A 14784-nucleotide genomic window follows, 5' to 3' on the forward strand; every position below is an offset into this window, starting at 1 on the left:
CTGGTCATGATGTGGTTTATTCTATTCCTTTACTGTGAAAAGCTGAATTCCTTATTTATGGCATGTTTTCCTGCCTGTGGACCTTTAGTTGCCTCAAACTTCTTTTTGAGACTCCTATACCTCTGTTTAGAGTCTGGTTTCAATTTTTTAGAGCACATTTATTTCATATGAGGCTGGGATCTGCCTTAATGTAATGAAATTCCCCACACAAATATTACAAAAAAAAAAAAACCCACAAAAAAACAAAAACAAAAACAAAAACAAAACCCTGTCATTAACTGTGGTAGGTTGAATTATGTACCCCGGGGGGTAGGGGTGGGAAACATGTTCTTTTTTTTTTTATATATATGTATTTTTTTTTATTGAGATTGTTCACATACCATACAACTATCCAAGATCCAAAGTGTACAATCAGTTGCTCATGGTACTATGATAGAGCTGTGCATCCATCACCACAATTTATTTTTTTTTCAATTTTTAGAACATTTTAATTCCTCCAGAAAAGAAATGAAGACAAAAAAAGGAAACTCAGATCCTCCCATACCCCTAAACACTCCCCCCTCCATTATTGATTCATAGTTTTGGTATAGTACATTTGTTACTGTTGATGAAAGAATGTTAAAATACTATTAACTCTAGTATATCATTTGCAATAGGTATATATTGTTTTCCTCTATGCCTGTCTATTATTAACTTCTAGTTATAGTGTCATACATTTGTTCTAGTTCATGAGAGAGATTTCTAATATTTGTACAGTTAATCACAGACATTGTCCACCACAAGATTCACTGCTTTATATATTCCCATCTTTTAACCTCCAACTTTCCTTCTGGTGACATGCGTGACTCTGAGCTTCCCCTTTCCACCACCTTCACACACCGTTCAGCACTGTTAGTTATTCTCACAACATGCTGCCATCACCCCTGTCCATTTCCAAACATTTAAGGTCAACCTAGTTGAACATTCTGCTCATAATAAGCAACCGCTCTCCATTCTTTAGCCTCATTCTATATCCTGGTAACTTATATTTCATATCCATGAGTCTACATATTATAATTAGTCCATATCAGTGAGACCCTGAAATATTTGCCTTTATGTGTTTGTCTTATTTCACTCAATATAGTGCCCTCAGGGTTTCTTCATCAACCTCTTTCTTTTAAGATGGTTTTGTACACACACCATACATTCCATCCTAAGTAAACAATAGTTGGTTCCCTGTATAGTCATGTATTTATGTATTCACCACCATTGCCACTGTCTGTATAAGGACATCTCCATTTCTTCCACACAGATAGAAGAAGAGTCAAAGAAGGCAGAGAGGCAAAAGAAAAAGAAAAGAGAAAGAGAGAAAACAAACAAACAAAACAAAACAAAACTTGATAGCTAGAAAGCGACAAAAAGAAAGAGAGCATTAATCTAAAGTAGAATAAAGAGTCAGACAACATCACCAATGCCAGGAGTCCCATACCCTTCCCCTGTTCTCCACCCCCTCATATGCATTTAGCTTTAGTGTATTGCCTTTGTTACATTAAAGGAAGCATAATACAGTATTTCTGTTAATTATAGTCTCTAGTTTGCATTGATTGTATTTTTCCCCAATCCCACCCTATTTTTAACACCTTGCAATGTTGACATTCATTTGTTCTACCTCATGTAAAAACATGTTTGTACTTTTTATTAGAATTGTTAAGCACCCTAGGTTTCCCTGAGTTACACAGTCCCAGTCTTTATCGTTCATCTTTTGTTCTGGTGACCCACATGGTCCCAGACTTCCTCTTTCAACCATATTCAGTCGTCTTTATTCAGTGTACTTACATTGCTGTGCTACTATCTCCCAAAATTGTTTTCCAAACCTCTCACCCCTGTCTTTTCCTTTCTGTCTGCAGCGATTCCTTTAGTGTTTCCTGTAGAGCAAGTATCTTGTTCACAAACTCTGTCATTGTCTGTTTGTCAGGGAATATGTTAAGCTCTCCTTCATATTTGAAGGATAGTTTTGCCAGATACAGGATTCTTGGTTGGTGTTTTTTCTCTTTCAGTATCTTAAATATATCATCCCACTTCCTTCTTGCCTCCATGGTTTCTATTGAGAAATCTGCAAATAGTCTTATCAAGCTTCCTTTGTATGTGATGGATTGCTTTTCTCTTGCTGCTTTGAGGATTCTGTCTTTATCTTTGATGTTTGATAATCTGATTATTAAATGTCTTGGCATAGGCCTATTCAGATCTATTCTGTTTGGGGTATGCTGTGCTTCTTGGATCCATAATTTTATTTCTTTCATAAGAGATGGGAAATTTTCATTGATTATTTCTTCTGTTATTGCTTCTGCCCCTTTTCCCTGCTCTTCTCCTTCTGGGACACCCATGACACGTACATTCTTACTTTTCGTTTTGTCCTTAAGTTTCCGGAGATGTTGCTTATATTTTTCCATTCTTTTCTCTTTCTGTTCTTTTGTGTGTAGGCTTTCAGTTGCCTTGTTCTCCAGTTCCTGAGTGTTTTCTTCTGCCTCTTGAGACCTGCTGTTGTATGTTTCCATTGTGTCTTTCATCTCTTGTGTTGTGCTTTCATTTCCATAGATTCTGCCAGTTGTTTTTTTGAACTTTCAATTTCTACCTCATGTATGCCCAGTGTTTTCATTATACAGTTCATCTCTTTTGCCATATCTTCCCTAAACTTTTTGAATTGACTTAGTATTAGTTGTTTCAATTCCTGTATCTCAGTTGAAGTGTACATTTGTTCCTTTGACTGGGCCATGACTTCATTTTTCTTAGTGTTGGTTGTAGTTTTCTGTTGTCTAGGCATGGTTTCCTTGGTTACGCCAATCAGGTTTTCCCAGACCAGAATGGGCTCGGGTCCCAGAAGGAAGAAATATTCAATATCCAGTTTCCCTGAGGGTGTGTCTTAGAAAATTGGTGCACCCTGTGAGGCCTTGGGTCACTGTGCTTTTCTGCCCAGCAGGTGGCACCTGTCAGCCTGTAATTTCAGACTGGTGTAAGGAGGTGTGGCCTGTGGCTGTTTTCCCCCAAACTCTGGGGTCTGGTTCTGAATGGAAGGTGGGTAGTAGAGCTGGGCCCCACCCCTTTCCTCTTAGAGAAGATAAACCCCCTAGGGAGAGGTCATTAGCATTTCAGTGGTCTCTCTCTGCTTGTGCTATGTCCACCCTAGTGTGGGTCAGAGCACTGGGAACTGAAAATGGCTGAGGCTTTCTCTACTGAGCCGAAACAGGGACAGAAAGTCCCCTTCAGGACTAGTCTTCTATTATTGCTTCTGCCCCTTTTCCCTGCTCTTTTCCGTCTGGGACACCCATGACACGTACATTCTCACTTTTTGTTTTGTCCTTAAGTTTCCAGCTTTCCAAGGTCAGTCATCACTCAAAGCCTCTGTCTGCTTGTTGGAGATTTGTAGCTTGTAGTGAGCAGTTCAGACTTGCTAATTGAAACCCCAATTGGAACTTAGCTGAGCTATATTCGCTTGCTGGGAGAGAGCTTCTCTCTAGCACCATGAGGCTTTGTAGCTCGGGCTGTGGAGGAGGTGTCTCTGGCTTGGATCTGTAGTTTTTACTTACAGATTTTATACTATGGTCTCAGGCATTCTTCCCAATTCAGGCTGGTGTATGATGAGTGGATGGTCATGTTTGTCTCTCCACAGTTATTCTGGATTATTTACTAGTTGTTCCTGTTTTTTTATTAGCTGTTCCAGGGGGACTAACTAGCTTCCACTCCTCTATATGCTGCCATTTTAGATCCTCCAGAAACATGTTCTTAATCTTAATCCATCACTGTGGTTGTGAACCCATTGTAAATAGGACCTTTTGAAGATGTTATTTTTAGTTAAGTTGTGGCTAAATGAATAAAGTTGGGTATTAATCCAGACTTCTGGAGTTCTTTATAAGCAGGATGAAATTGACATGTTGCCGCCTTGTAGACTGCCACATGATGGAAAAACCAAGGACCCAAGGGCCTCTGGCAGCCAGCTCCAGAATGCCAGAGAGAAAGCATGCCTTGCTGGTGTCACAGTTTTAGACTTCTACTAGCCTCAAACTGTGAGCCAGTAAATTTCCATAGTTTAAGCCAACCCATTGTATGGTATTTGTTTTAGCAGCTAGGAAAGTAACACACTGGTTAAATTTTGCATCTAGTTTAAAATTTCTTGTACACATTTTGAACATTTAAACTGGCCTCTTATAACAAGGCAAACATCAAAATTGTGTGATAAAGCCACTTAAATTAGAATAAAATCTCAAAAGGTGATGATGATTTTGGTATGTTGAAATGTACTCTTTTGGATTTGTGCGATTTTAGAGCTGGAGGCTTTAAAGGCAATTTGTTTTCAACCTCTTAACCCTGAAAAGGAGGTAACTGAAGGCCAGAAAATGTGACTTGATTGGTTCATCTAGTCTTTTGTAGCAGACCCAGAACTAGATCTCTGGCATCCAGTTTTTCAGTCAAACTCAGTATCCACTAAGTATTTCATTCTTTAAGAAAGATTGTAGAAGATATACACACACATACACACACAGACAATGTATCTATCTTTTATATATGTATATACATTTCCCTTTTGGTTAAATTCTTGGGTTTACAGAATCCAGTTCAAACCTAAATTATAATATAAAATGTAGTAGTAGTTTATTACCTTGTTGCTCAGAGAATATTTTCTTTTATAAGGGCACATAACCTTAACATACATATTGAAATTCATAAAATGTTCCTAATTGCTAAGATAGGTAGTAGATAAAATGGGTATTCAGTATACTATTTCCTGTACTTTTGTGTGTGTTTGAAAATTTCAATAATGAAAGAAAGAACATGCTGTAGTTCATAAGGTGAAACTGTCAGATGCATAGTGAATTCTGTGGAGCTTTAAAATATGAAATTATCAAAAGGATATTAAACTTTGGTTTTATCGTGTCATGTTCTTTGACATCCATTTTTTTGTGGGTGTGTGTGCTACATGTCAGTCAGTCAAAGACACAATGTTGAGAGAGATCTTTTCTGCAAAAACAGTAGAACTCTAGGCATTTAAATTAGCTTATGGGAATGGAACATGGATATATTAAAACAAGGAAAAGCTAGAGTGAATATCAATTCATTATGTAAAATACAGGTCTGGATATTTGAGATGTAGATAGGAATAGTTATTTAAATTCTGCTCTCTCTTTTAGCTAACTTTTCTCCTTTGTGTTTCTTTAAAGAAAAAAAATATAAGAACCTTGAAAAAATTGACAAATTTTATTTTGCATTTAAAAAAATGTCTTTAATATTCATTAAAATTATAAATTTAAGGATAGCTAAATTAAACTCTTGCATATTTAATGGAAATTAATGGAATAATGGAAGAGTATATTAACATTCTTTAATAGTAGCAACATTAACGACTTCCTTTTCTTCATCTAGATGTATCAGGTGTAGCATATTGTTGTATGGGTATGATTTTTACATTTGCTAACATGTTAGTGGAGGAAACCAGCTCGAATCTGTCCTGTCTTTTGGTGTTCCTTGGACATTGTGCCCCAGCTTCATGCACTATCAGAGTCAAGAAAAATTTGTCATCTCATCCCCTGATCTGTCATTTTCTCTTCCTTTAAAATTAAATCACAGTGACAATTCTGTTTTTACTAAAAGGATAGAAATGCTGTTTATTGTTATTTTATTTTTCCCAAATATGGAAAAATAATGACCTAGCCAAAGTGTCTGTATTTTTCTAGCTGTCCTTCTAATTGCATATCTTGACACCAACAACAGGCTTGTAAATCTGACATTCATGGAAAGATACTGATTATTTATTTCCCTACCTCTGATGTTCAGCACCATTCTTCTGTATAGATCTATTGTGGGAGAGGTCTTTGCCTCTGCTTCTGTGCCAGGGGGCTTCTTGCAAAATCCAGCATGGCATCAATTGGTATTGGAATCACGTTTTCTCTAAAGAACATTTCCAGAACATAGAGGATCTCAGGACTGAATTTTTCTTGATCTGTGAAACAAAAGTTGGCTCTTAGTGACCCTCTGATTTAGCGTCTTTCCCCAGAATCTGAGGATTATAGGTTATGTGGATTATTTAAGCATATGTGTAAGACATGATCTGTCTTTCATTGACATTTTTTTTCATATTTTGTATTTTTTAGTTCTCCAATAATTTACTCTAAAAATGCAACTAAAGAGCATGTTTACAATAAATACTTCAAACTAAAACCGTATCATTTAAAAAATATGGAAGATTTTCTTAAAAGTTCAAGTATTTCAAAATCATAAAATTTATTCCTTTTAAAAAGTGGCTAGCTAGGAATGTGTCTTCCAGGTGTTTTCTTCCTGGAAAAAATCATTTACTCAAAAAAGACGATTGTCCGTGTCACAAGTTATATGAGCACATTTGCTTTTCTGTTCAAAATGGCAGCATATCTCACTCCTGAAAATTCCTCATTCACTCCTATTTTGGATAGCTATTGAACTGCAGTAATCATTGACTATGCCCTTTTTTGTTTTCCTTTATTCAGTAGACTATTCATTCTGACATGTTCATCTTACTTGAAAAAATTATTCTTTCCTTTTTATTTCCTAAGGCCTTTTTTCTATCTTGATAGTTTCTCCAGCAGCTTCGTTTTGAGCTACCTTAGACTCAGGTGTGGAGCGAGTTGCTATGATGTTGGGTCATGGGAAAACAGGTTCAAGGCACAACAGAAACTTTCAGCAAATGATCCCTTTATTACTTGCACAGTCTAAAGAGTCCAGAAAGGACAAATCATCTCTTTGCCTCTTACACAGCATGAAGAGTAGGAAAGAGCAGGTGAAGAGGACCCATCACATCCTGTCTCCTGGGGTGGCTGAAACTGTTCCTGGAAGAGGTCAATAGATAGCAGATTTACACACCCCACTGTATGCTGGAGTAGAGACACAAATCTATACTATTTGAATGTGGTTCCAAGTTTCCAGGTTTAAGGTCTGGCCGGGCGTTTTCTTTAGACTTAACATCTCCCCTAGGTTGTGGAATGGCACAGGATAGAAAAGGAGGTGGTGGTAGTGGGTCAGAAGACGGTTGTTAAGTGTGTGCTTGTGACTTCTCCAGAGAAGGAGGTAGGAGTAGGTGAAGTCTGGGCTGCCTAACAGGTCTCCTTGATTTTCCTTACATCAGGGTCTCTGCTTCTGTCAAAGGGAAACAGGATATTCTGAGGAAAGTAGGAGATTTGGTGTCCAAATAGATCTGTTTTTGGATCCCAGTTTCATCTGATAAGGTTGTGGAGATTAGTAAATTTAGTGCTATATAGACATAAAGCTTTGGGCCCATTGTTGGTGTTCAACAATTATTATTTTCTTTCTCTTTTTTCTAGCCACCAATTGCTCTGTTCCACATGCTTTATTAGTCAACTCTTTGGTTTTAACTAGCAAACAAAGTATTTGGCAGAGTGTCAGTCATATGGCATCACTCAATAAATATTAATTATTAATATAATTACGACTTTTACATTTCTACCCTGACTTTTCCTCACTCCATTTCCTGTGAAGTTCTTTATGCTTTCAATAGCAAATGTATTTACTGTACTCTTCTAAGTGTATGCTGAGAATGTTCTTGTCTAGGAACAGGATTTTTTTGATGTTCCTCTCAGAAGACTGAGTTCCTAAAGGTGAAAATAGAAAAAAAGGTAAAGAGGAGAAAAAAAAAAGCATTAAATAACAAGGAAAAGTAGGAGAAGAAAATAAATTGTTACATTTGTCCTATTTTGGTAGTATTTAAGGAGGACTGTTCTTGATTGTGCTTTCTAATGAGTTATTATGATATTGATATTTTTAGAACCATTTGGCATTTTTGACTGGTACATTGTATTAATAGTGCAAATGGATCTTGACCAATTTAATGGTAATTGAATGTAACATGATGCATGAAATCTGCTTTGTGATTATCAAGATACAACTTTATTTCATGACTGAGGTGAAGTTTTTGAAGTGGAAATTTCAGACTTCACCTTGAGATAAAAATTGTGGCCATGTTTCACGATAGGTGACTAGATATATTATTCAAATAGTTTTGAAGAAAATATAATAAACCATGGCCACTTGTGCTTTTATTAAATTATTTAACGTTAACAGGTTGGTACTTTCTTTGAAAATGAATCTTACTTGATAACAACATTCCTGATTACCTGTTCTAAGAATAACAGTTATAATAATTCTTAATTTCTTTCTACATTAATTCTGGGCATTTTTCTATCATTTTTATTTCCTTTATGAGTTGTCATCCCAGAATAATTTTTAGCATTTGATTCCAGCCTATTGTATAATCATCTTCCTGCCAGCAATATTGTATTAATAATGGAAAACAGATATCTGAAGTGCCTTGTTGATTTTTTAACATATATTTAATATTCAGTGGAATCTCATTCTCTCCAGGGCTAAAATTGGAATGTTCCATAGATTTTAGTTCTATAAAACCAGCCGAGTTCTTTCTCCCAAATTCCATGCTGCCTTCTGAACTGCCTACTGGACATCTTTATAGACATTTAAACTACAGACTTGAGGAGACAAACTCAATATTTTCCATTCACACACATCTTAATGAAAGACATCACCATATAGTTGCTTATTTTCTGGGAAAACTGGGAGTCATCCAAATGCCTCTTTCTCCATAAGCAACTCCCATATCCAACCAATCTCTGAATCTTCTGCATTGTACCTTTCTTTACTGAATCCATTTCCTTCTCTCCATCCCCACAACCATGCTACCTTTTAGGCCATCAACGTCTTTTTTGTAGCCTACTGCAAAAGCATCCCACTTGGGTTGCCTGCTTCTGTGTAGATAAAAGTGCAGCCAGATGACTATTTTTATCATGCCACTCTCCTGCTTGACGTTAAAACTCTTTAACATGGGTTACAATTTCCTTCGTGAGCTGGTTCCAGCTGCCCACTCCATCCTCATCTCCCTGGTCTTTCTCCCTAGCAGTCTGCTACAACTCCATGGTATACCTTCCAAGACTTGGCTCTACCATTTTTCTTTGCTTCAGACACTTTTCTTTCTATTCCATCTTTATTATTCACCCTTCTAGTCTCAGTACAGACACACCTTACTCCATAAAACATTCCTTGACCTGTGAGTCCTGATGAGATTGCATTCATATGTTCTTATGTGCTCTTAATACACTCTGTTTGTCCCCAGTATTGCACCCACCATACTCTATGCCTCTTGCCTGCTTACTTGTCTTTGTCCAACACTAAACCCTAGGGCCACATTTGCCTTGCTCATCCTTGCCTCTGCAAATCCTAACACAATATTTGATGCTTGGAAGGTGTTCAATAAATAATTGTTGAATGCACGAGCTATTCTATTAACCTTTAACTTGATCTTTACTAACATTAGAACAATATAATTATTTTAGCTTGATTGCTTATAGAAAACCAACATTTACTCCTGGCCAATTACGGCTGAATGTATATGTAGCAATGTTCAACATTCTGGTTTCATTAACTTTCCTCTGGGATTTATGTACTAAACCCACTCAATCTGTGGTTTATACAGTGTATGCTGATTAAAACTGTGGCTACCTTGTTAGAATTCTCTTTGTTGCTCACCACCAGGGAAAAGGGCATTCCACTTAGCTTTTGCAAATTAGAAAGTAGCATATGAAAGGAAAAGAAGTTTTGGAGTTGAAAATGCCCAGGTGAGAAGGCAAGTGCTGGTTGCCTTCATATGATCTTGTTTTTACTCGTATATACACTAGTCATAGGCTTCTCATTTAGTAAGTGATGGTAATTGTATTTACTTCCCAAAGGTTTTAAATGAGTTACAGTCAAATTTCCCAACATAGAGTATATGCAAAATGAGTTTCTTGTATTTGTTATTTTCATAGCCTCAGAATATCGGTATGTTTATAAATGCAAAACATTTTTCCATTCTGCAGCCCCCAAACACACAATTTTTTTTCTCTTTACTTTTTATGTGCCAGGCACTGTGCATAATTTCATTTTATCCCTGCAGTAACTCTGAATAAGGTATTGCTACCCTTAATTGAAAAGAGAAACCTAGCCTTGAAGGTTTAATAACTTATTTACACAGCCATTAAGTTGCAGTTTTTGAACTGGCATCTGGGTTTATCTGATGCTAAAGTTCGTGGTCATAACCTTGTGTAATTTAAAAATACCTGAAATGAAGTCTGTCCATTAAAAGTTCATTCTTTCCTCCCTTATCCTCCTATGGGATCAGTTTTTTTTTTTCCTGAATTTTGTCCTTTGGCTATGCACAAATACAGATGTTTAGGGGAGCATGGTAGGGATGGGTTAATGGCATTTCGCTGCGGGCATTTGGGGCAGTTCTGCCAGCTGCTTTTGGCTCCCCGGCTATATTGACCGACCAGCCTACCCACGGATGGGTGTTCATCCTCAGTGAGGAGCTGGGCCACTGCCATGGAGTTTCTTTGGCAGACATTGGTCAGACGGCGCTGGAGAATCTGCAGGGGAAGGCTGTTTGTCTTCGATTTTGAGAGGGGGGTCAGAAAAGACCCAGCTGGCTATGTACAGGTAAAGGGAAAATGCAAAGGTGAAACTTATCTTAAATGCCTGCACTTCTCCCTGCTCATTATGTCATTATGTCAATATCCCGGTGTTAACTTTCATTCCTTATCCTTAATACCAGAGGAGGACCTCCCATCTGTATCTGGGACCCTTTCCCTTTACAGATTTACTTCCAAAATCACCATTCTCCCATTCTATCAATATTAGCCTCTTTCTCTTCATTGCTATTATTCTTATTCTTTCCCTCTATCTTCAAGAATATTGTGTTTCACCTGTAGTAAAAATAACAACAAAGCATCATTATTCTTTTAGTTACCATCCTTTCCTTTTACATTTGATGTGAAACTCTTAGAACATATGGTTATCTTTATTTTTCTTCCATTAACTTCCAAGTTTTACAATTTAAATTTTGTTAGAGCAATGGTAATAAAAGGTTTGATTGAGTTAAAACCCATTAATTGAATTATGTTTGCAAATTTATAAATTAATTGAATGACAAAAATTGACTTCATTGTTTTAAAATTGACATTTTTAATATTAAAAAAGCATTTGTAATCAACAGTATTTATATTTTAATCCCTGGATAATGAAAGTTTCTTGGCAATTTGTAAAGGGTTATCTCTTAATTGTTACAAATACTTGGCCTATTTGCAAATGAGTTGATTTTTATTACTCAGAGTTTAAGAAATTGAACTTTATAATAAATTAATTTGATTATAATGGGAAATGAAAAATGAAGCTTCGCAATTAAAAAATTTAAGTGTATGATAATGTGTACACAATTAATTTTGTCATTTATATATTACATAAGTGTATGCATTTTTTTTGCTTACTTTAAACCATAACAAATTTAATATTTTGGAAGAGTTTTGAAAACTTTGTTCAAGTGGAAATTAGCATCTTAAAGATATAGCTTGTTCAAAGAGTTCAACAAAATATTTGATTATTTTTTAGCTTCAAGAAGTGGGAAAATTTTGCTTGATAAAATATCATTGTTTTACACAGACTTTTAGCCTCTCTCTTCTTTGCCTCTTTAGCCCTCATTTGTGATTGCTTGCATAATACGTCTAGTAAGTATATTTTTGGAAGTATACCTCTTCTCAACAGAAGCAGTCCTTAATTTTATTGCTCCATATTTACATTAGAAATTAATTCTAATGCTTGGCAGATTCTCATATCTTTGGTGAGTTTTCTGATTTTTGTTTAAGCACTGGAGAAGTCTGTCACTGACAAAACTGAGCTAATATCAATGATCTTATTTTTGAGAATTTTTTGTGCCATTCAAATTTTGAGAAAACATGTATACATATAAATTAGTTAATAAAGTTGGGAGTGAAGCTTCAATTATAAGAATTAGTGCATTATTTTACTCTTAAGCCTTCTAGATGAGAAAAGTGAAGTGATGATTCCATTTTCCTTATAATCTATTGTTATTTTTAAAACTCTTCCCCATGTTTATTCTCAATTCTTCAATTCCTTTAATAAGAAAATAGACCTATTTACGTTGTTTAAGGTTAAAATTCAATTTCACTGCAATATGCTTTTACCTAGGGTTCCTAAGGGCTTTTAAATGTTTAATTAACTCAGTAGAATAAGGGTTAACAGAAATATATCCAGGTCATCTAAACCATACAATTGTCAGATGGTTGCTAGGCAACAGATATCAGGTTTGGCTGATGCGAGCTTCTAGGCAAAGCTTAAAGTGAGAAAAGAAGAACAAATTACATGATACCCGCATTTTTGTTGTTATTCTTTTTGAGGATAAAGTTGTACTGGAGGAAAAGAAAGGCTTAACATTTATTATGCATATTGTCTTTTGTCTAAATGTCAGAACTATATCATTTGATAGTTAAATGATAAGGAACAATAAATTAAAATGACATGACATTTTATTTCTTATGTGATCTTAATATAAGCTTTTCACATAAACCCAGTGTTTTGTGTCTTGTCACCGAGTTAATTAATTTTCTAAATTCATTGTGTTTGAAAAGAAGCCCAAGTCAAAATTAATTGAAATATAATTAATTTAAAAATATATGCATTTTAATGTTATTGAGAACAAGAAGTGAAAGTAACTCATGTTATATGACTCTGCGAACACCAAAATATGTCAGCAGTGATGGAAATGATAGCTACTGCATTTTAGAAATCTAAGGTGAAACTCTTTGATCCTTTGAAAATGACTTAATACTAGCGTAATTATATATTACTGTTTCATTTTGCTAAAGCTGCCAGAATGCAATATATCAGAAATTGGTTGGCTCTTAACAATGGAAATATATTTAGTTACAAGTTACAATTCTAAGGCAGTGAAAATGTCCAAATTAAGGCATCAACCAGAGGATACCTTCTCTGATGAAAGGCTGCTGGCATCCAGGGTTCCTCTGTCACATGGGAAGGCACATGGCCGGAGTCTGCTGGTCCTTCTCTCCTGGATTCTGGTTTCAATGGCTCTCTCTCTAGCTCCTGTGGTCCTTCTTGCTTCTCTGGGCATTTGTCATCTTTCTGCCCTCTTTCTGTGTTTCTGACTTTTATCCTCTCATAAAGGGCTCCAGTATAGGGTAAGACCTACTTGAATAGGGTGAGTCACATCCCAATTGAAACAACCTAACCAAGTTTCCACCCACAATAAGTCTTCACCCACAAGAATGGATTAAAAGAAAATGGCATTTTCTGGGGTACGTAACAGTCCCAAACCAGCACAATTCTTTATTAATTTTCATTTTCTATTGTAATATCAAAACATTAAATATAGTAAAAATATAAAGTATCTAGCATTATGCCCACCCCAAAGTTATGAACTCAAATCATGTTAATTTTTCACTTCCTCTTTTTATTCTCCTTCTTATAATTGACATATAGGGAGTAAGTGAAAGTTTGGTTTTGGTCAAATATGATGCAAGGCATGGAGAACTGAGGAGAGACACTCAAACTTATACATCAGATGACTAGAAGGCAAAAATATTGTTTGGTTAATTCTTTCTGAAGAATTTTTTTCTAAAGCAGAAATTTCAGAGATCTGCTTTTTTTTTTTATTTCCCAAGGGATTAGTTGTGTCAAAAATTATTAAAATATTGTTATTTTGATTAGCATAGTTTTTCATGGGGATAATTCATTTTGAAATTTAGCAAAACCAATATTTTGCTTTTTATATAATTAGGTGCAGCTTTTCACAAGTTGAGAGATTTCCCAGTGAATTTTCAGTTTATGGGATTAAAAAATTAGAATATATATTCAAGTTCAACATTTTTACAAAGGGGATTTTGGTAAATTTCTATCTAGAATTATGATTCTGGTGGCTTTCTGTGATTTCTAGTATTAGATAATATAGCTTATTAGAACTAAATTGAAATAAAATATGTGAAGTAGATAAATGGAGTAGGTGGGCTGTGAAGTTTCAAGTCAGTAAAAATTAATGCCTCAAATAATTTTTTTAAAATTCAAACTAAACTTCCTGTTGACATAATTCTGAATTTTCTCTGATTGAGATCAGAGAAAAGATACATGCTCAGTAGTAGAGGGCTTGAAAGCACTGAGATCAGTATTTATTTTCTCTCTTGGGAAAATCACCTAGGTAATGTTACTTTATATCCTTCATGTATAAAGTAAGGTTGCCAGATCCCACAGCAACTTGTTCGTGAAAACATATTACAAAAGTAATGATACAATAAAATGTTTTAAAATTTTCAGAATTAAATTATTTATGAATATGTCTAATATAGCAGAAATTGTGGTTATACTTATTATTTAAGATGTATACAGCAGCTTTTAAATATGTGACATTGTTCAAGAGCAAACTGTCTGCCTAACATTTTCCAAAATAAAGTTTAGAAATGTTTCAACATGTTATGAAATAAGCATATTTAGAAAATCAGGATTGTTACAAATTGAGGACTAGATTGCTCAAAAGGCGATGCTGCTTTCAAAGTTTTGTCTCTTAAAACTATTATGTTCAATTTTCTTTTTCTTTTTGACATCCAGAAACAGAAGCACGTCTGGATGAAAAGAGTTTTACTTAAAAGACAAGGGAAAAAAACTTTAAAGAAATTAATACAGATGCTCTATGCTTTAATACAAATCTCTGTGGCTATTATGGGAATTAGTTGGGTTAGATGGCCTTTGTTCATTTCTTCTAGAAATCTTCCACATTGAGGGACATGTGAAATCAGTGTAGCAAGATGTACAAAAGGAATCAAACTGTATAAATTCCACATCCCCTTAATTTGATGCTGTCTAGAGTTATCTGTATTTTATTAATGAAAATTTTATTAGTATTAAAAATATTTCTTG

This window comes from Choloepus didactylus, chromosome 14 (genome assembly GCF_015220235.1).
Source record: "Choloepus didactylus isolate mChoDid1 chromosome 14, mChoDid1.pri, whole genome shotgun sequence".
Classification (NCBI taxonomy): Eukaryota; Metazoa; Chordata; class Mammalia; order Pilosa; family Megalonychidae; genus Choloepus; species Choloepus didactylus.